Source organism: Crocodylus siamensis, chromosome 3, assembly GCF_052110815.1.
Source record: "Crocodylus siamensis isolate JL-2025a chromosome 3, ASM5211081v1, whole genome shotgun sequence".
Lineage (NCBI taxonomy): Eukaryota > Metazoa > Chordata > Crocodylia > Crocodylidae > Crocodylus > Crocodylus siamensis.
In genome coordinates, this window is record NC_143397.1 from 53,141,754 (window position 1) to 53,165,131 (window position 23,378).

General features: G+C 40.8%; 1 long non-coding RNA gene across 1 annotated transcript in view; it reads right to left on the reverse strand.

Annotated features, from left to right (window-relative positions):
• Window positions 1-23,378, reverse strand: part of LOC149868282 (uncharacterized) — a 162,557-nt gene that overhangs the window by 74,211 nt on the left and 64,968 nt on the right. Inside the window, exon 2 of the long non-coding RNA XR_016440964.1 lies at window positions 16,574-16,638. This is a non-coding gene — a long non-coding RNA (uncharacterized LOC149868282). The remainder of the gene's footprint in view (window positions 1-16,573; window positions 16,639-23,378) is intronic.

A 23,378-nucleotide genomic window follows, 5' to 3' on the forward strand; every position in this document is an offset into this window, starting at 1 on the left:
CTTCAGTTGTGGTCTCACCAAGGCCAAATAAAGTGGGAGGATGACATCCTTTGCCTTGCTCAAGATGCCTCAGTGGATGCATGCCAGTGTTTGATTAGCTCTGCCAGCTATGGCATCACATTGGTGGCTCATGTTCATTTTGTTGTCAATCATGACATCCAGGTCTCATTCAGTTGTGGTGCTGGCAAGCATAGCACTTCCAACCCTGTAAGTGTGCTGTGGATTATATAGTCCCAACTGGAGCACTTAATATTTCTCAGTATTAAACAACATCAGGTTACGGGCCGCCCACTTCACAAGATCTGTCTGTATTGCCAGTCTGCCTTTGAGCAGCAAGTAAGCATGGTAAACAGCAATCGTCAGAATGTTGTTCATTAGCTCTGACCTGTTGCTTGCTTCCAGATCACTAAAATTAGCCAGAATTTTCTGATGTTAGACCAGATTGTGAATTTGTAATTTTTCTGTCTTTATAACAAAAACAGAAATTTACAAATGGTTTGAAAAAGTTCCAGTGAAGATCAGAAATAGGATGGAACACAATACACAGCCTTTCGCCTTGAGACTTCCATTTCAAATCCAGATTAGATCAAAATATCAATGGCAGCAGTAAGAGTAAGACTCACTCAGTCTGGAAAGTCAGTTTCCCATTATGGTGCTTTGGGAGCCCAAACAGTTTGTTGCCCAATGAAAAGTCTATTTCTCGTAAAGTCAAGGCATATTCCAAGTAAATCCCCACATTTCATAAATGTAATAACAATAATTTGACAATATGTTTACATATGAGATTAAATTCACAATCAAAACAATAAAACTTTGGCTGTACAATCTTAAAAAATAACTACATAATTCATGCAAATGAAGCTGGACACAGATTGATTTTGCTCTCCTCCCTGAAAGCGATCAGACAATTCCATCCTTGTCAGACTTCTAGCCTAGGAATTACACCACTTAACAACTAAAAATGTATACTACATAAACACAGTTACATGAAGTATAACAATTAGTTTATTGAATTCAGTCCAGTTCCCAGTAGACAGGTGACCCCCACCATCACCTGCTATTAAGTGATAGCTTTTCCAAGTAGTCTTGAAAAAATTAATGAGTACCAAGTTCAACTTAACAGAGAAAAAAAATCATCAAATCACAGGGTTGGATCCAACCTCCTGAACAAATGCTATTCCTGAACTATCCCTGTCATCCTATCATATTGTCCTGATATAGCATTAAAGGCAGTTAAGGAAGACCATTTTGCAAGGGACTGGGATGGGAGTATAGAAATCACAGAAGAGGAGGGGGGGAGCTTGAATTTGAGAGAAATTTGAATAAGGGAAAGTTGAACCTATGGGTACAGCAATAAGTTGGTACAAGGAAAGCTGGGAACATAAGGTAAATCAAAGTATAGTTTGTTGTTAATGTGTTTTTAAAATAAAGAGATTTTGCAAATAATGCTGTGGAATGGAATGGAAGATGAATGAAGAGGCTAATAGAGTACATCAAAAGTATTAATCATAATTGTAGCATTTGTTATTTAGAGACCTCCTAAAATGGATAAAGGCAACTGCCTCCCTGGTATGTAAAAAAGAAAAAGAAAAAGAAAAAGAAAAAAAAGTAAAGTTAGCAGAATCATTCCAGAAATTAGAGGCGCATGATAATAGCACATTTGTGCCAGATTTAACAAGCTTTTTGTTACCATCGAGTCAGTCGAGATATTACAGATAACATAATTTCCTGATCCGGCTTTTTTAAAGAGATATTTTTTTAAGGGTGAAAAGTTATAATACTTGCAGCTAATTAGGTACAGCTACTGCTCACAAAGTGTAGAGTGATTTGTTTTTATTACTAAGACTCTTTCTCCATAAATTGCCTTTGCAGTATACAGTGATCATCTACTTTCTATACCTGTTTTGTAGTTTGGGGACATACTATAAAACTGGGAATTTTCTTTTATTTTATTTCATCACTTTAATACCTCAAGTAGGTATCTGAACCTTTCTAAGAGTTCCATATATGAAAACACAGGCAAAAGAAGCAAACTGGCTAGGAAACTAATGCAACAAAATAATCCCAAGACCCTCAAAGAAGTGGATCAGCAGAAAAAAAACATATTCTATTACGTTTCTTGCAGTTTTATGATTGCATAATCCCCTCCCCAGCACAGTAAAGAATTGTGCATCATCTTGAGTAATGACAGAAGAATAGCCAAGAACCTAAATAATTTTAGGTTAGTAACTTTATGTGTAAGAAAAGTAAAAATGTTATATAATATTGTCAATTCGTAAGAAAAGCACACAGCCCCACTATTTGCCTCACATAAAAATAGTGTTAGAAAAAAGCAGCTGGGAAATACATATCAATTAATAATTATTTTTTGTCTCTTCTTGTACAATTCTAGCCACGGGCAACTGGTACCTCCCAAGTCTGGGGGGGGGCACCAGATCACTAACAGAGAGGTCCCCCAGTGGCCAATCACCAACTGGGGGAGGGGGGGTTGTCCCTCAGTGGCCAATCACAGAGTGAGCAGTGAAACTGGAAGTGCATTTCTGCTGGCACTTCCGGTTTTGTGGCCGACGCTTCCAGGGGGTGCATGGCCAATCTCAGGGGGTGCCGATGTCAAGGGGTACACGACCTACATGTCACCAATGATTCTAGGATACAGCTGGGCATGCACTTCAGTGGAGCAGAAAAGCCATTACCTTTTAAGAGCTTGAAACAATATAATAGAAAAAAAAGATCAATTTTTAAAAGTCTGTATTAAAGCAGTTTTAGTTGTATACATCTTTTGAAGGGAATATTTATGAAACATTCAGCTGTTTATTCTGCTACATCAATAGTCAAATTTCAGTGGACTTCACTTACACTGAAATATACAAAAAACAGGTAATTACCCACTTAAGTACTTATTTCTGATATGCAGTTTCCCAATTCCCATGAGAAAAAATTTGAAAGGTCTTCTGAAATTCAGCCTAAATTATACCTTCTTTAACACAAACAGTCTGCTCAGGCAATCAAGAGGTTAACGAAAGGAAAGTCCAGCACCTAATCAGACTAGTCACTCAAAGGCAGCACTGGATTTTTCCTACACCCTACAGCTCATACTCCCCATTTTCTGCCAGCCTCCTTTGTTTTCTTTCAGAGAGAGCAGCTCCTGCCTCCTTTGACTGTACCCTTAACCAATAAATAAAATGAGTACCAAGCACAGATGCCTGTGACAGATGGTACACCCAATATTGAAAAATCATATTTATTATAAATTAGTATTGAAAATTACTGAACACATTTCATTGCAATCCTTTGTAGAAGCATTTTTAGATCATGGGTGAGATAAACTATCATCTACTAATTGAAATAGAGATGAACAGATATGCTAAAGTTGAAGGTAAATGAGATAATGTTAACATAGTTTGAAATATTTGCATATACTGGGGACACAGAAGTGACGCCAGCTCATTATGAAAAAATACTTTGTGCATGTAGCAGTACATGCAAGTTCAAAGGGGCTTTTGAAATTAAGGGACTGCCAGACTGCCACCTGTTTACTTAGAAAAGCAGAGATGTGCAGAATATTGAATAAGACTGAAAGGAATAAAAGTTGTGCTGAGATACTACACCTGTCTGTTAGCGTGTTTATGCACAAAGATTTCATAGCTGTGTAGTGAATGCAAACTCATACCTACCTACTTCAAAGAAGTCTTAAAATTTCCAGCCAATTGCTTGACACAAGGAAAACTATCTTCAGTGTGAAAACAAAGCTACTTGACCTACAGCATTCAATCAAAAAGACATTAATCAAAAGGCTGACAGCAGTCACTAAAGGTGCACAGCAGAAGTTTGAAGACCCCAAAATGTGACCAGAATAAAGCACCAGAGATAGCAATTCCCATTAATGCCATTTCAAAACGGGAGCTGTATCCTTATTCAAGGCAGGGTGAAACTTCATTTCAAACAGAAGAATCATCTTTTATTCTGAACTTCAAGAAAATAAAACATGATCTACTATCTAAAGCTTTGATGGGCAAACCTCAGAAGACTGAGAGATTTTGATCTAGGTAAGTTCAACATAGCTTACAGTCCCATCCTGACTTCATCCTCATCTGAAGCCTTCAATTCAATTCTCAAGAGAATTAGGTTAAGGAATATAGCTGATGGGACCTCTTTCAAGTGTATGTACTCCTATCCATGGCCAGTGTTTACTGGTCAAAACAGAGGCTGGAATGAAGACTTTGAAGGGAACAAGCAACTGTCATTCTTCCCAACATTTTTTCAAGATAACAAGAGAAACAAAAAATATTTGATTAATACCTTTAACCAAATCAAAGTTTGGGGCTAGAATACGTAGAAAAAACAAAACAAAACACATGCATGGTTTTTTTATTTTTCCAGTGCTGCCTTTGTTTTAAAACTGCCTGAAAGATTTATTTTAAGCTCCATATTCCTATGTCATGGTTTCATAGGGCACATCTACGTGTGTAATTGATGCTATTTGGGATTACTGCCCAGTAAACCAGCTCTGGGCAGGTGTCTGCACGTGCAGCCATTTGGGAGCAGATTTGCTCCTTATGGGAGTAGCCTGCTCCAGGCCTCCTCTGGCCCTTCTCTGCCCCACTGTAGCAGCTAGGGGGAGGTGAAAGCTCTGGCCACAGCTGCCCAGGTGCCGGGGGCACTCTTTAAAAAGCAGCCCCACATGGTGCTCTCTAGCCATCTGCTTTTCTGGCACAGATAAGTCTGCAGCATGCTGGCACAACACTCTACAACTGTCTGCAGCGCCTGTGCCCACTGTGCAATGGTTGCTCCACCCCCAGGCCCTGGCAGTGACAACCTACATCCCTGGCTTCTGTTTGCTGCCCTGTTCACTGCACTTCACTGCAGAGACCACCTGGCTCCGGTCGGCCCTGGCCCTGTCTGCCCTCCTGTGGCATTCAGCTGTGTAGCCAGGTTCACCATTCTGCCTGAGACCCCCCTGTCCTTGTGCTGATGCCGACCAGCCTCTGGGCCACTGCCTGCACCCCAGCATGGACACCAATGATGTGCACATGGATGCCACCATGGGTGCTGTCCACAAGCTCCTGGGGCTTCAGCCCTGCCACCAGTGGGTCCATCCTGCCAGCCAGAACTGGTGGCTCTACATCAACCAGGACACCTAGGACAAACAGCAATACCTGGACTCATTCCAGATGACCCAGTCCACATTCTGGGAGCTCCTCAAACAGCTCTACCTGCATCTGGAGCGACAGCCCACCAACATGTGACCATTCCTCCCTGTGGAGACCTGGTTGGCCATTACCCTGCTCAAGCTGCCCATGCCCACCAGTCTGCACTATGTTGGCAACCTCTTCAGCATTGGGAAGGTGACTGCTGGGAAGGCCATCCCGGAGGTCTGCAGAACCCTCCAGGACATGCTGGGGCACACCATGCCCCTCTCCCTCCCCCACTCCCATGGCTGAGGACATTGCTGCAGGCATCAACATTTCTCTATGTATGAGGCCCATGGATACCTAGGGGGCACTGGCTGCTCAATAAAGTTTTTCATTGCCTCCCACCTCCATGCATGCTGTGGGGAGGAACTCTAGGGGCCAGGAGGAGCTCAGTGAAGCTGGGCAGGGCAGGACAGGGGCAGACCCTCCTCCCAGTGCAGGGCTTACCAGCTGGGCATGGCAGGCATCCCTGGCAGCCTGAGTTTGTCCCCCTAGTGGCCACAACATGTGACTCCTGATGGCATCCTGGGGTGCAGGGTCACAGTGTCAGGTGGGCATGCAATGGCCCCCCTCTGGCGAGGAGCTGGAGTTCATCAGGTCAGATTGCACCATCCCTGGGCTGGCCTCCTGAATGGGGCTGTGCTGGTGTGGCAGCTGATGGCTCAGGCTCCTGGAGCTGCTGGATGAGGCCAGGGGTAGGGAGCATGCCAGGACTTGCTCCTGGTGCCCCAAAGGGCCCTTCTTTGCTGAAGACTTATCACTGCTGCCAAGCTACTGTGGAGGCTCTGGCAGGCCACCTGTACTGAAGAACATGGTACAGTTCTATCGAGGGACCCAGGGTGTGAGTATGTGGTTGAGCTGCCACATAAAATATATGGTTTTGTGGGCAGCCCCTAACCAGCAGTTATAGTCGGTAATGTGAACCCACTGCACCCACTGGCACTTGACCTTTATGCAGCACTGCCTTGCTGACCAGTTGTACCTATGCTTCTGCATACAGCCTGCCAGAGCCTTACAGATGTGGGCATTGGAGCCCACCCCAGGCAAACTGGCTCTGGCCTTCAGTGTCACCCCACAGTGCTATGAGGTCTGCAGTCTCATTCTGCAACCAGTTGGGACCCCAGGACATGGTGTGTGGTGTCAAGGAGGATGTCAGCATGGCTTTCTCAATGGCCCTGAGGGGCTCTGATTGTGAGGTCAGGTGCTGCCAGGCCTAAGCATATGCCTGCAGCCCACGGACATGGCCCTTGGGAGGCAGGCAGATGGTGGGGCTGGGCCAAAGGCCACCACCAGAGTCTATGCACCTGCTGCAGCATAGAGCCACTGCTGTGGGACCTGATAGCCAGAGGCAGGCAGCAAGTGTCACAGGCCCTGAGGTCACAGCAGAGAGTTTTAAAGGGACAGGCTGGGACAGGCAGAGAGCTCCCTCAGCTCTGGGGCTGGAAAAGCTCCAAGCCCTTGCCCCTGGTGCAAGCCTAAAGGTGGCCATCTGGTAGTGGGGCTACCCAGGAGCATTTGCTCTCAGTTAATGTATACACATGTGCTACTGTGCAGTAACTACTATATGATTAATTTACTACCTGCATTTGCAGGTAGTAAACTGACCGTGCAGTAGACTAATTGACTGTGCAGTAAGCACCTGCACATGTAGATGGTGGTGCTTTACTGCATAGTCAATTAATCTACTGCGCAGTAAAGCATCTCATGCAGATGCACCCATATTAGTCTAATGCTGGATCAAGTTCAACTAGAACAAATTTCAAATCTATGGTGAACAGTTAATTTGTTAAATTTGCACATCTCAGCCTTCCTTGCAAAGTCTTTCTTACTGTCCCTATAGTTGGTTAAACCTTGATTAGACTGCTTGTTACTAGTTCTGGTGCAGTTCATTTTTAGAAGGTGGTACATAGTTACCAGTAAAGCTGCTTCTCACTTCAATTTGTAACAGAATCTTTTACAGGCAAAGCTTCCATTTGCAAGTTCAGGGGAGGTTATATCATGTTAAAAATAACCACCCAGTCTAAGGTAAGTCAGGATAAGGGGGGCTACTGAGGTTAGAAGCGGGTGGGAGAGACTGGGGTGTAAGCAGACTCCAGGGAGAACAGAGGGCAGGTGGGGTCCACAGGAGGGTTGCTGGGATCCAGGAAGGTTTGGTGGGATCAGGGGTGCTCACAGAGTCCAGGGTAAGGGGTGGCTTGGGGTGCTGTCCCTCACCCCTGGGACCAAGGGGCTCCCCAATTTTTAGCTCCCCAATCCCTAACCCCAGACAAACCACCCCCCCAGCAAACTTATACCCCCCCATCCTTCCCACCCCTCCCCTCTTCCCAACTTACTTCCTCAGCTCCCAGCATCAGCAAATACTGATAAAACTGGCCCCAGCAGTGGCTTGCTGGATGGGGGCTTTGGCTTGTCTGTGGAAAAGGAATTGTCCATCTAAAGGTGGGTAGGCAGGTACTGGGTAGCAAAAAATAAGCTGGTGCCAGTGAGGGAGTAGGGAAAGTGCAGCCCTGGGGCTGGGGCTGGGGATGTACTGAGAACTGTACACAAATTCAGTTAGATCATTTTCACTGATCCCAAGCGAAGTTAGACTACATCAGAGGTACACTTAACTTAGATTGGGCTGACCATTTTTAAACTGATCCAAGTGTCCTAAACTTCTGTACAGTTCACACATAGATCCACCGAACTAGTGTATGATCTGCACTTGGGTAAACTAAATTAGATCAGGTGGCCACTTTGAACATAATCTAACCTCCCTGTAACCTCCTTGAATGTCTGAACACAACCATAGTACATTCAGCACCACTGAAATGCAATTGTACACACATTTCTAAAATCACTTACTAACTTTTGGGAACAAAGAAAGCTTATTGGTCCAATAAAAGATATCCTAAAAACACCTTTGCCTGTCTTCCTAGGATGTTGTAGTTCTAACAAAATTTTTTTTTTTTTTTTTTTTTGAGGATCAAGAAGGTACTTCTTCCCTTTGTTGGGGGAAATTGGCAGACGTATGGAAAATTAATGACATTCCTAACAACACTGAGAAAGTGATGTTAATTCAAAATAAGAGGAATTTCAAGGCTAGAAGAAATATTACTCCATTTTACATTCAAAAAAGACCAGCTTCCAGATACAGCAATATGGTCAATATGCCTGTAAAAAGGAGGAAAACCTAACATATTCACAAACTGAAGGTTTTTACAGATATGCTATGTCTCCAAAGGTGGATCTGGAAGACTGCTGTCTCCCATTAATCCAGAATTATTCAGTTGTATGGCAGAAGCCTTGTACTCCCATGGTTGACCCAATTAAATGCCTTACTTGCAAGTGACATCACCTCTGATAAAAAGTGGGATCTTGCTCCTTGGGTATGTTTGTGTTTGGCCTGTCATCAACCTGCATGTCCTGATGAATGAATAGAAAATAAATATGGAAATACAGGCAAGGCAGGGATGCCACCCTGCCTTGCCACTGCATAACTTTAGATTAACAACGCTAACTACCTCTCTCAAAATGCCAAGTGCTATACCTTGCACTGATAAAAAATATAAAGTGATATGACCAGGCTTTTTTTTCCTGGTGCCCTAGGTCTGGGGCCACATAAGGAATCCGAGACAGAAACCAGCTGAGTGTTGGGGTTTATGGGCTTCAGCAGGAGAACCACTTGCTAAGATTCTAGGCCTACTAAAGTAGTTGAGTGCTTAGCTTTCTGGTCCTGCTAGAGCAAAGTAATGGATTCAAGGTATCAGACTGTCATGTCTGTGGGTCCTCTTGGCTGCAGTGGGCTTCTTTTTTCTTCTTTTTTTGGCTGGTCATGGGCCACATAAGGAGTCTGAAGCAAAGGCCTTGAGTTTTGCAACTTTGTAAAACAGAGCCTGGTCTTTATGACTGGAAGCCCAAAGGAGGGGGGGGGGGGGAAGGAAATATAAAAGTGAAGGAAAGGTTGCTCCACCCTGCTCTTCAGCCCTCTTGCCAGCCCATTTTCCCTGCCAGGCTAGCAGCCCAATAGGCAAGGCTCCCAGGCCTCCTACTGCAAAGGCCCTGTTAGTTCAAGATCCTGTTTTCAAGCACCAGCTTATATGGTCAGCAGGGTCTACTTGGGTGTAATGGGTCTTTTGGGTGGGGGCGGTGGGTATTCCAAAGGCCAGGGGCTTGTGGTTATGACTTGCAGTGATGAAAATACAAATTGATGCAACTTAAACAGGATCAGACTTGGGACAGCTCTAGAAATCATTGCAGTCACAACAGTTTTTCTTGCATGATGAAAGACATCACTCCATGTGCATAGCTACACATGCATAGGATAGGCTGTCAGGCAGAAGAAAAAAGGAATAACAGCTTGCACTGCTGCTGCTGACCAGTTGGGGGAGTTCTCACTGGTCAGCAGCACCACTGAAAGAATGAGATGATTCTACTAAGAAGTCATCCTCCAGGACCCCTGGGGTCTCTATGGGAAGTAAGTTGGGGGAGGAGGGGAAATCCTCCCCCCATGTACCCAGCAAGCTAGGGACACCCTGTCTGGCTGAAGCAAAGCTTGGATCTCCTGAACAGCAGCAAGCTGAGCGGAGAGGGAATCTCCCTCACTTCTTCCCATGCATACAGGGACCTAGGGACACCTTGCACAGTCAGAGTGCAGCCTCGTGTCCCAGGCAGCAGCAAGCACAGGGTGAAGAGCACCCCAAATTCCCCTTCACTTGCGCAGGGAGCCAGAGACACCTTGGCCATAATGCAGCCCAGGGTCTCCTGGGCAGCAGCAAGCAAGGGGGATTTGGGGTGGGGGATGTTATTTCTCCTCCTGGGTGCTGCTAAATAAGGAGAATGAACCTACAGCTCAGGTCTATGCTGGAACAGGGGTTTCCTTCTTATTTTTTTTTCAGTTTCACTGGAAATGGTGCAATGCACCCTGGGATGCCAGAGGACTGATTAATTATCACATAGTGTATTCCTTGCTACGTGTGCTAATTAAAGCTGGTTAGCAACTAGCTATACATTTACTACACATTTTTGAGGTCTAACCTTATAGCTAGTTGGAGTTTTTTTATTGTGTGATAAATACCTCTCATGTGTAGCTGGTCTCAGGTAATTGTGCAATTAACCAGTTAATTGCACAATAACTGTAATATCTAGAGATGGTCTCAGAATCAACTAGCTGGACTAGCTTGCTTTAGCATTCTGAATCCTCAAACACCTGAATACATGTACTGTCACCTTCCTTTGCCACTGTTACTGTTACCATCAGAGTATAACATTCTGCCTAACTAGTATGTCAAATAGTCAGAACAACCATTACAGTTCTGCTTATAAAATATCTTACCTTATCTCATGAATATCTGCTTATAAAAATCTTACCACAGAAATTAAGTGTTAAAAGCTGGGGGGGGGGGTTAGAGTTTTTTAAAAAAATATTAATCCTTACATAACATTTCAAGCATCAGATATATTTGGAAAGCTAAGTTAAGTAACTGAATAACTGACATGACATTATTTTCCTGCTTATAACAGCATCAACTTTTATGTGCACTTTGACTCCATTAAACATATGAAAACTTCAAGAGGACATGTAAAGGAGAACATGGACCACAGATAAGCATTTTCATTTCAATAAGAAAAAAATATTTAGCTATTGTTGGTTGCAGTTGTGTTATTATTACTAAACACAGAGTTTACATTTGACTAATCTTATATTGCTGTAATTACTAAAGAGGTCACCCAGAAATCAGATTCCTATTTTAGACAATGTAGAAACAAATGCAGACTTTTCCCCAAAGAATTCAAGTAGTAACATGATTTTTTGCCCATCTGCAGGTCCAAGCTTATGGATTCAGTGGATTAGCTAAATGGAGCCCACAACAGTAAATGCTTCATGTGCTGTAAATTAATCATTGTGGGGAACAAAACAAAACAAAAAAGAAGAGCTGAAATTCTGAAAAATAAAAGGGTCTAGAGAAAAACAGAAAAACAGTGTTCTTTTGTGTGCTTGTTTAAATGTATTCACTCAAATATACTCTGGAACACTAGAAGATACTTTTCAGGAAAAGATCCCTTCATTGAAAGGGATGGATGACACCTCTAACAATTTAAATTATGTAGTGATGGCAAATAAAAGGCCTTGCTTCGTGATTTCTAGATAAGTCCACTTAGAACAATGATTATTATATATTATTACCGGTAATTGCAGTCAAGCCGACTTACTGTCAACATCAGTTTACCATGACATTTTTCCATTAAGTGAGATTTGCCAATAAGCAATCTGACTAGCCTGAGCTAAAAATGAGGTCACTGCAGAGGCATTTTTTTAATGTACATATTCCATCAATATCTATTCAACTATAATATCAGATTTTGTATAAAAACTATTAAAAGTCAACTTTCATCATACATCAATGTCATTGGCTTTCTACCTGGAGGATAGTAAATTTCAGTTTTTATGTTATCATGGAAATCTTTTAGTGTCAAGTGCCAGTAAATGAACACACTTCCACTAAATCCATGCATTATGGACTGATCCATGGAAAACACTCTCATTAAGATGGATTTTTTGCCTAAGTCATAAGGCAAATGCCATCCTCTTGTCTCCTCTTGCAAAGCTGAATTAAGTCAGCTTTGAAAGAGATGAGGAGGGCACAGGGGACAATGAAATCACTAAGATTTCAAGAACGAATCATCTTTCACTGCCTATGGGCAGAATATGAAGTTGGTTTGCTGTTGATGTGTAATAATAGCTGAGGCCTTTTACACCATTCGGAGGGGAAAAGTTGAGGCTGATGAAGGTGCACGGTCAGTGATTCACCTGAATTCTGCTTCTTCTTTTGAGCTACCTCCTGTCTGGTCACAGATAGGGAATTAAATAGAGAGAGACTTCAAAAAATAAAGGAAAACAAATTAACTATATTTGAGCACTAATTCTACCTGGAGCTGTCAGCATTCTTGCAGTATAAATAACTGCTTATGAGTAAATTAGAAGTGGCCCTGACAGTAGAATATTTTATTTTGAATAATTATTGCAAATTTTGGCCAAAATCATATAATAAAAGTGGGTTAAATTTAGAGGTACCCATACCCACAGATGTCATTTTGGGGGTGTTTAAGATTAGAAGCACATCTCACATTCATTTATTCAAGGCATATCTATTAATACATGGTACCAAAAAGCCATCAAATATGGAAATAAAATACACATGCAGTAGATTGTATCTTGAAAGAGCAATAAGACAGGGAGAAGGGAAGAAAGTGTATTAGGTTGGTTTGCCATTTTAAATTCTGAATATCACTGATAATTTTAATACATTTAAAGGACCTATGTAAGAAAAGGAGAAATTCAGTTCTATGGTGGAAGTGAAGGGATTATAATACGGTGAAATGGAATATATTATAAAAATACATATGTAATATAATAAGCTAGTATCTTTGGTTGCAAAACAAATACCATAGCCTTTCAGGGACAATTTACTCTTAAACTGGAGTCAGCACAGCTCTTGGATTTAAAGCTTCAGACTCAAGACACATGAGGCTTCTTGACAACAATGTTTATCTCTAATTCTGAAACACTTATTTTGTATGTAATTTTCCTTTTCCTCCAAAACAGCCCTTTAATTTAGTATTGCTACCTTGCACCTCCCTACTTTCCTAATCAACTTATAGTAAGACTCCAGTGAAACAGGTCTAGGTGGAAGCCAGTCTTATGTTTATTAAGTCTCTCTCTTCTTAGGCTTGCTTCTGATTTACTTAATAGACAGCTAGTCTTAATTTCTCATTTCCATTTACTACATTTAGCAGAGCAACAAATAGCTAAAAATCCTCTCATCAAATTAACATAATATTCTCTCTCAAACCCTGTTATTAAACATCTTACGTTTATCCCTGGTGTAACTCTACTCATATCATTAGACCACCAGGGATAATTTGGGACAATCTTGGCCCAGACTGCAGTCTTTACTTCTACTGACTAGACTAGAAATTTGGCCTGAGTAAGAAGTGTATGACTGGGCTTCTTAAAGGAACATATAAACTGCAAGCTCTGGTTGGCACATTACATAAATCTCCAGATATAACATCATTTCACCCAAGAAGTGTTTAGAACAATTCCCCAGAACAGCAGGGAAGATGTCCGGTTGTGATTAACAACTTTCTTGCTCAAATTCTTTGCTGAAGTGAGGAAATTGTGCAGTTTCATCTTGCCCTCTTAGACTGATGTTTATTACATTAGATAACTCTTTTTTTCTGGAGCAGCCACTGTGTTATTGCTCCTTTCATCTTAAATTCATTTTTTGTTGCTGCTGTGTTAATCTTCTTCTTGCTCAGTGCTTCAGATATCATTGGGTTGTTTTCTTCTTTTTTTTTTTTTTTTTTTATTTCCTCTTTTTATTTCCAAACGGTTACCCCCGCAGAATAACCCCCCATCCCCTCCATCCAGTTCTATGAATGCGGAAGCCTGTAGTTACCACACACAGAACTAGCTTGCCATGATTTTGGGATGAGAGGAGAATTAGGGAAGCCTGTACAACAATGCACTCGTATTTTTTGGCGCTCACCCATGCAGAGGCTCCCAATATATTCATCTGAGAGAGCATATATATATATATATAGTGCGACAGATCACAAAGAAGGGTCAGAGTATTTAGGCCATCATAGCCTCTAAGGCAGTGTTTCTCAACCTGTGGGTCACAAGAATATATGAAAGGAACATGAACAAACTTTAAAAATGGATTCGCCTTTAAAGGAGAAAAATATGGGAAACCGTGGGTTTTTCTTTGCAGGCTGAAAGTGTTCCAGCCTGCAAGGGCCTGCTTGGGGCTCCTCATGCCCCACATACCCCCCACCCCACACACTGTGGGCTGGGGGTGGGGGGGTAATGGGTCAGAAGTAAGAGGGACTGGGTTGGGACTGGCCATTGATGTTTACAAATGGGTCCTGTGACAAAAAAGTTAAGAACCACTGATATAAGGTGTACTAACAACCATATAACTGTTCTGTTGATAGTCTCTGGGCTGACGGAAAGGATTTGGTTCCCTACTCAGACTTCCATAAACCTTCCCTACTACACAGCCTGCTTATATGATCTTATTTGAATGAGAGAAGATTTGGCCCTCATATCTTCCCTCATGTCCCTAAGTAGTAATTAATAACCAAGGGTCTAAGTAGTCTAGAAATATCTTTTAATCTCTTTTCAGTTGCTCTACATCCTTTGTTCATAAATGATTTTTTATTACTTTCCTAATGCAGCTGGACATTCTGCTGCTGTTAAAAGCCACAATTATGATTATAAATGTCAAAAGAAAGGCATAGAAATCAATTATAATCTAATACTGTGGATAGAAACATCAAGGCAAAGTTACGGTACATTCTGTGTGTCCCCCACCAATCCATAATCCTCAGTAGTTGACAACTGGCAGATAAAAATCTCATCCTTTTCAGAGTACAATACAATAAAACAGGATATAGAAGCCTTATTTTGGACTGTTATAATTCAGCAGTTTTCATTTGTGTTGGACTGAGACTTCATACTGCAGATGTGAATACATATGCATTTATGTATTCTCATACTGATAAGAACTACTATTCTCATCAGTAGTTTATGGAAAGCTTAGCCTACACTGTGAAACAGGTGAATTTTCCTGATCTTAATCCTTTTAAACAGAAGCAAAGGGAAACCTTATTGGCACTCTAGAGTTGTTCCTTCTTGGCACACTGGAGTTGACATACCAGAGTTGAAGGTTAACTTTCAGCCAAAACAATTAAGAGGACTCACATTCAGAATGGAAAGAGCTCCAAGAAAATGGTGCAGGTATAAAGGCAAACCCTCACATATGGACATTTCAAGTTTTGCAGCTGAGGAACTAGGACATTCATATATCTTTGCAGCTGTTGACAGTTATTCTGTTGTAACACAAGAACAAGTTTTACCCATGCTCTCTCACCACATCTTTTCTATAAAGCAAGTTTGCAAGCAATAGGTCTCTGCCTACACTCTTGCAAGAGTGAAATTTCCCAACAGCTCACCTCATTTTAGGCTGGAACAGCTGGTTACAACTGAACCTATTACCACTGTCCTGCAGTATTTAGAGACTAAAAGGGTGCCTTGAACCTTGTGGTAGTCCTCAAAATTGAAACTTTAGGAAACAAATCTTGTTGGCTTGACATCTACTCAGGTAGAATACTGGGTATTTACCATTTGGACAATATTCTCCATCCAGACTCCTCCACTCATAGCATACCAAGTATAACTATCATTGGTACCTTCAAGACATTCCTTTGTGTGAGAAAATTTTGCCAACTGACATTTCCTTGCACTCCTGAAAAAAACTGACCTTGTTTAACTTTTGCCGTACAGTTACTCCCTGAACATTCAAAATTCTACAGAGGCCAATCCATACAATATATAGAGGTTACCTTTTGGATAGGCTACCTAAGATGGTATGCACAGTTTAATTTTATTCGCAAGCATAAATTGTCATGATCTGTGAAGCAGCCTGGTCCAAGCAATATTTTTTTTCAGAAAGTTTATAAGTACATTGCAAATAAACAGTATCCACGATAAACCATTAAGAATGTCCTCTGCCTGTGCACTCCCAACTCAGGCTTGTCTTGTATCCTTTAAGACTCCCAGTATGGGATTCAGAGAGAAGGAGGCAACTATGGTGTCTAGAAAGTCATTCACTCTGGGCATGTCTAAATGTGCTTTGATGCGTGCCTAAACTTAATGCGCATTTACCTAATGTGCATTAAAGCAATTTAGGCACACATTTACACTGGTATACACTAAGGCACATTAATGCTTGGGACTAAAGTTAGTCCCAAGTCAACTGACATACACAGATTTAATGCACCTTAGCACGTCTACATGTGTGTTAAAGTGCTTTAGCTATTTGTGCCTAAATTTGATACCTGGTTTTGCAGGTATCAAATTTAGGCTTGAATAGCCTAAAATCACCATTTTTAAGGCATATTAAGCACTTTAACACACATGCAGACCTGTGCTCTTAATGTGCCTTAAAAATGGCTCATGTGCCTGAAATAGGTGCATGTAGGCATGATCTCTGTATAACAAGGGGCACCTATGTTTTTGCATGAATCCATTGGTAGCTCAACCAAAACCACATCTGAAACAAAGGAGTGTTACCATCTGTCATATTACAGCAATTCTCACAATACCTTCTGATAGCATATGATTACATGAGAATCTCAGCTCTATAAGTAGGCCATTCTAACTATTATAGTTACAGTGAAAATCTCACATACATGATGTGAGTATACCCAAAAGTATCAGAAAACAAAATGCAAAAAAAAAACCCAGCATTTTTTTTTAATTTCACAATTTGAGGGGTAATGCAATCCATTACTTTTTTAAAGCTAGGGATTACTCATGCAAATAAGTTACTTACATGAAAAAGTGTTTTCAGAATCAGGTCATATGCTTTAACAGTTTTCAAACATGGTTCATTCTTTGCTGTGGGAATAAGTAGAGCATTTTAATTCAGAATTGTCCTTAAAAAGTATACTGTAAATAGCTCTCTACCACTTTATTTTACTTTTCAAAGTTCTCATCCAAATGAAAGATAAAAGTACCTTTCATCTAGTCAAAATCTGCTAAAACACTGACTATTTTTGATGCTTAAAGCATTTATTCATGCCCGATATATTTTATTCTCCATCTCTCTCCTTCCCCTCCACCCTTCTCATCTTCAGAAATTTATATAAGATAGGACTGATGGAAACAATTTACTTCTTAATCTAAGTGACATTTAAATGAGATAAATATACTACTTATATTATGTGTCTTATACTATGAGTTGGCCTCATATATATCTTTCTTGTTCTATTTTACAGTTCTAGTATAGCTTTACACATTAAAATTATACCTCATTTCTATTGAATAATTTCAGGACCTAGAAAAATAGTGTCTATATTAATTGTGAACTTCTAGGTAACATTGCTGTATGTCAGAATACTTCCTACTTGCCTATAAAATGAAGTGTCCCCTTTGATTACATCATTTAACACTATACTAGTGTTAATACTCATTCATATATGTCTTATGGTAGAAAAAGTTCAGAAGCTGAATAGATATTCAAACCCCAAGGTCTACAGAAGTTTACAGACAGTGAAAAAGCCCAGGGCATAATGGATCCAATCTAAGCTGGTTACTCTAAGCTGCGTAGATTGCACCATTAACAAACAGAATTTACGTTCACTTTTCCATTGGCTAAGGTGGGTGCCTGTAGTGGAAGGTGCCTCCCAGCTCCACCAGACAGCAAAGCCTCAACCCCACACCCTCACCAGTCCCCTTCCTCTCAACTGCACAGAGGTGGGGGGGGGGGGGAGAAACACCCTCCCCATGCCAGTCCCCCCAGCCAGGGCCTGTATAATATATGGAAAAGAAATCCCAAGAGGTGGGGGCATTCCCCCTACATAGCCAGGCTCCTCAAGGCAGTGAATGTCCCAGCCCTAACCCCTTAGCAGCCCTCTGCCTCTCAGTGGCTGAAAGATGGGGGACTAGAAAGGGGGAAGAGCTGGGGCATTCACTTCCCAGTAGAGCTGGGTTACAGGGGGCCAAATCCCCACCTCAGGGGACCTCCCCATTCAGACCCCAGCTCAGGAGAGGGTGGAGTTAGGTTCTGTTCCCCTTCCCCTGCCTACCCCTTATGCCACCACCAGCCAGGCTGAGAAGCAGAGGCTTCACTGCCTCAGCTTTGTGTCAGCCCATGGGTGGAGCCAGCCCAGCTCAGCTGAAGCAGAGGATCTGGGGTGGAGATGAGCCCACCCTTCAAGGAAGAGTTAGTAGGGGGCACCACAATGTATCCTGGAATGCCGGGAACCTGATTTGTGTCAGAAGAGAATCTAGAACAGAAGTTTGGTAGACCAATCTGATACTACATCCATCCGGGTCTATCTTAAACCAGATTCTACCATTTTGAAACTGGTCTATGTGCACTGAATATCTATTCTGTTACAGTTGTAGACTGGTTTCCAATAACTTATAACAGTTTTTGTGTGATTTCTGTCACTAGCCATAGATACGAAAATTTAACGCCCAAAAGGTACATTAGTAGTTTAGTCTGACCTCTTGTGCATCACAGGCCCTTGTATTTTAGTTTCTAGTTTCTATAGCGAGTATTCCTTTGGTCTGAACCCTTCCACACAGGTACATCAAGGTGAGCAGTTAAGTTTGGATTTCCTTTTGATAACATGCATGCAATCAACAGTTGCAATATACCAAGACAAAGCTTGATGAAGACAGAGACCAAATGTTTGCTCTAAAAGATGTATTGATTTGAAAGCTTTCTAATGGAAAAAGCAGACCAAACTCATGTCTTGGGTGACTCTACCAGTTGCTTAGTGACCTCGACTTAAGTGAAATTGTAGTTGAGGGTATTCAGCCTATTGTAGGCTTGAGTGCTTGGAGCACCAGGTAAGACTCATTTAGTCCAAAGGGCCATTCTTCAAACAAAGCTGCAACAATCTGGCCAGCAAGTCCTATTTGTTCCTATGATATATAACCCTCTTGAAAAAAAGAAGATTGTTCTATGAAGAAGATAGTAAAGTTCAGTCTTTAGCAGCTATATTTCATTTCTGCTCTGTGAAAATGTTTGCACAGGTACACATATATTCATAATGGTATCAGATGCCTTTTTGCAGTAAGCATTATACACTGGCAGTACATGTGATAATTCAAATGAGTAGCACAGGGTCCTAGCACAAAGGCAGATGGTCTTTTCATAGCCTTAAATGTCAGGAGATCTGGGGTTTGAAGGAGATAGGGAAAAGGAAGAATGAACTGAAGCAGAAAATCTAGTCACTGCTTTGACTGAGATTCCATAAGGAAGGCTGAACAGACTTGGCTGTAGCTAGCGACAGAACTTTGGAGGAGCTATTTATCTGAAAAGACACACTTGCTATAAAGTTCAGGCCTCATTTAAGAGTAGGCTTGAGAAGGAAACCAGATCTTATAGGAATCTATTGTTTAAATTCACACTTCTTTTGACTTTCCCCAAATGTTTTAAACAGAAAAAAAAAATCTGCATTATAAAGCTTTTTCTTCCCAATAGCTACTTATGAAAAGCAACACTTGTCTCTGTCTTCATCAAAGCTTCAATTACTATAGCATTTTATTACTTATTTGTTAAACTCTAATTGGGTGCCCAGGAAAGAAGATATCTTGGTTCATTAGGCAAGATGATGCTAGCGAGTGATGGCAAAGGGGGGAATGGCATAGATTCATAGGTGCTAGGGTCGGAAGGGACCTCAATAGATCATCGAGTCCGACCCCCTGCATAAGCAGGAAAGAGTGCTGGGCCTACATTACCCCAGCTAGATACACATCCAACCTTCTCTTGAATACCCCCAGGGTAGGGGAGAGCACCACCTCCCTTGGGAGCCCGTTCCAGACCTTGGCCACTCGAACTGTGAAGAAGTTCCTCCTAATATCTAATCTAAATCTGCTCTCCTCCAGCTTGTGGCCATTATTTCTTGTAACCCCCGGGGGCGCCTTGGTGAATAAATACTCACCAATTCCCTTCTGTGCCCCCCTGACGAACTTATAGGCAGCCACCAGGTCGCCTCTCAACCTTCTCTTGCGGAGGCTGAAAAGGTCCAGTTTCTCTAATCTCTCCTCATAGGGCTTGGCCTGCAGGCCCTTAACCATACGAGTGGCCCTTCTCTGGACCCTCTCCAGGTTATCCGCATCTTTCTTGAAGTGCGGCGCCCAGAATTGCACGCAGTACTCCAGCTGCGGTCTGGAGAACATTTTAACCACTAAAATCATAACAACCTGGAAAGATGGAAGATGGGAACAATCAGGAAGCTCCAAGATGAAAAGATTGCAAAAATGGAAACTTGCAAATATTTTAGCCTTATGCTCAAAGAAGAAAGGGTGGGGGTTTTCATATTATACAAAAGAACTAAGAGAGCTGTCTGGATCTTCGAGGAGATGAAGTTTAACATCAAATCAAGATTGCAAGAGCAGGTACTGGCAAAGATTACATTACGTGTAAGGACTTAGGAAGAAGGGAAAGTTTACCAGGCAGAAATGTAGTTGCCCAATTTTCCTTATCCCAGAACTGCTAAGTTAGCATATATAAACTATTCCATGGTAGAATTTCACTACAGGTGAAACATACTGATTTAATTTGTTAGTCTGTACTTTTCATTCATCCCTTATTGAATGACAGAAATTACTTTCATCCCTCCAAAACTTTTTTGTAATATTCACTGTAGTTTTGAAATGACACCAAATTTTAAAATTTGCCTACCTAAGTCTGTTTCTGTTAATTTTTTTAAAATCAAATTGCACATAATTACCATAACACAATCCCATATCTATCTCCTACAGCTGTACTTGGAGTAACAGTAGTAAAAATTTCTTCCATCAATCACTAAGTCACCAGGAATGACCCTTAATATACAAATGAAGTAGCAGCATTTGGTAGAAGGTGCCAATTTACATAGGTACTTCTCAGAGAAGAGCAGCAATTTAGAATAAACAAACATAAATAATGTTGAAAGAATCCATTGAATAGTCAAGATATGAAAGGACATATGGGAAAGCAAGACATAAGTTACTGTAATGGAAGAGTGAGCAATATAATGAACGAACAAAAAATGAATAAAGGAACATAGATCTGGACTCTCCTCTAAATAAAAAGACAGTTTCAATTTCCTTTGTCCAATATTTATTAAGTGAGAGTTGCTAGATTGACAGCCATGGAAGCTGACTTCCTCTGTTTATCCATAGAATATGTAAGGAATGGATACAAGCTTTGTCATTTCTGCCCTTTAAAACAAATACCTCAGTCTGTACATTACTAACATTTTATTCTTATCAGAGACTGCAAAAGGTGCCAACTATGATATGATTTTGTGCTATCTGTACATATGCATTAGATAGGAATTGATATAATCAGTTTATTCCACAAACCAGTACCTGTTCTATGCTGTATTAGTGTTAGAAGTGGAACATTGATATGAGAGAGACAATATTTTGCAAAAGTAATTAATGCAAAATAAGAACAGGCTACTAACTGCTAATTTATCTTTATGACTTCTGGTTTACATTTTAAAGCAGCAGGCTAACAAAGCTAACTAGCAAGCTTCAGTCCTGTAGAAATTTTGTCCTAGTGTGTATTATTTGAAGTATGTTTTGTAGGGAGAATCCTTAGTTTGTCACAAAGATAAATAAAACTGAATAATGCACTTTATAGAGGAAAACTGTAGGAAGGTAAAGCCACAATGAGCAAATATTTCATAATAGTTTCTACCCCTTACTTACCAAGATCCATTTTTGTATATCCCAAAGTTCATCAAACATATGATTTGCATAGCTGCCATTTTTTTGAAGTTTGGAAAAGTAGCAGTTCCTATAAACATTTCCTTTGTGATTCAGTGGGTAATAATTGGTGGCAAATATACCAATTCCAAGAGATTCCCTTAAGTGGCTGTTAATGGTTATTTCTTCCCTCTAATAAATCTTTCCTGAGTGACAGCCAATTAATTCATCCTCCCAAATGCCTGAAGCAAAGTCCCCTGCATTGCTGGCATCAAGTCATTGCATAATTTCCTGCCAATGCATGTGGGTACATATTCTATACTGCACAAATCAGAAGGAAAAATCCATTTGCATCTAAGAAAAGCTGCATACTACCTTATTCCTCCCAGATTTACAGAGCTTTTCTGTAAAATTCTATAGCTTCTTTTCATTCTTTTCCACAGTTTTGGAAGCAGTTCAGTTAGAAATGAGCTACTCAGTAAAATATATGCAGGAGCTCTGTTGAGATTTTAGCTCTCTCAAAGTGAAATCTCAAGAGAATGGATATTCTCAAGATGTTGGCCAAATCTCAACATGAAGTGGAAAATAATTTACTTCCCCAGCTTTGAATCCATTGTTGACAATACATAAACTTTGTTCCACAAGAAGTAGTGCTACCATTTCTTACACTACTCCAATTCTCGCAAGACCTCATAGAAGTGGTATTTATTTTTTTAAGCCCCTGTTCTAGGGAACAAGTAACTATATGTGAAACTCAGCTATCTTTAAAACAAAACCCTAATTTACCTAAATTGCACTTGAAGAGCTTCAATCAGCCACTTGAGTATAGTCATAACTCAGAAAACCAAAACGCTAATATAATAGCATTAACCACTTGCTTTTTTACGTTCTGTACATGGGTACAAAGTCCAGTTCACAACCTTTACTGACAAGTGTAGAAGATATAAATTGCAAAATCCAGTTTCACTAATGATTTGCACTTTTTTTCTGTCTTGTATTTGTATGTGGTATTTTTCCCCCCTCGTAGGACAAAAGTTGCAGTATTATAAGTAAGAATGGTTATGTACTTTTCTAAATAATATACATTTCATAGCATGCCGGTCCTTTCTCTCCCCTCATGGCCAACATCTGGAGAAAACTGACTGAGAATGTCTAGACAAATATATATATATATTTTATATCTATAAAAAAAATATATACAATTTTTAAAAGGTGTTCCTGGACTTATTTCTTCCATGCTCTTTAGGGTCAACACTGACTGTAGCCTGATATAGCATTGCATATATTATATTGTATCATTTACCACATCCTTTCAGGAAGATTTTTCAATCTTGGTAATTATTCCCCAAGCTGCAGAGGTCTATGCTGAAGTAACCTCTTTACAACCCCAGTTATGCTCATGAACAAATACTAGTTGCAGCCAGTTGCTTAGTTTCTTGATCTTGCTTTCCCTGGGCAAAATTTGCATCGACATACGTACAGCAGCTTCCAGGGGAAGCTTTAAATTCATTTGCTATTCATATGCTTAATATCATTTCAGTGATATGTACCTCTTTCAGAGAAATTTCCATGGCCCAACTCTCTATATAAAATTATAGAGAATTGGGCCATGGAAATTTCTCTGAGAGAGGTACATAAGATTCAGAACAAAAGATTTGCTTTGAGTTCAACAGTTGACACTGCAGTTAGTTAAGCAAAGGTATCACTTAAGGGAAGATTTCATTGCTGATGACCTATTACTAGTTTGGTACTTAGAGACCTTATTCTTCATTTAATCAGGGTCTCTTCTCTCCAACCCACGTTATGTACAAATGCAGGTGGTTATATGAAAATGTGAATTTTTTCAATAATAACTAGAAAATTAAGGAATACCATTACCCCTATTCAGTTCTGGGTTGTTTCCAGGGGGAAATAGATGGAACATT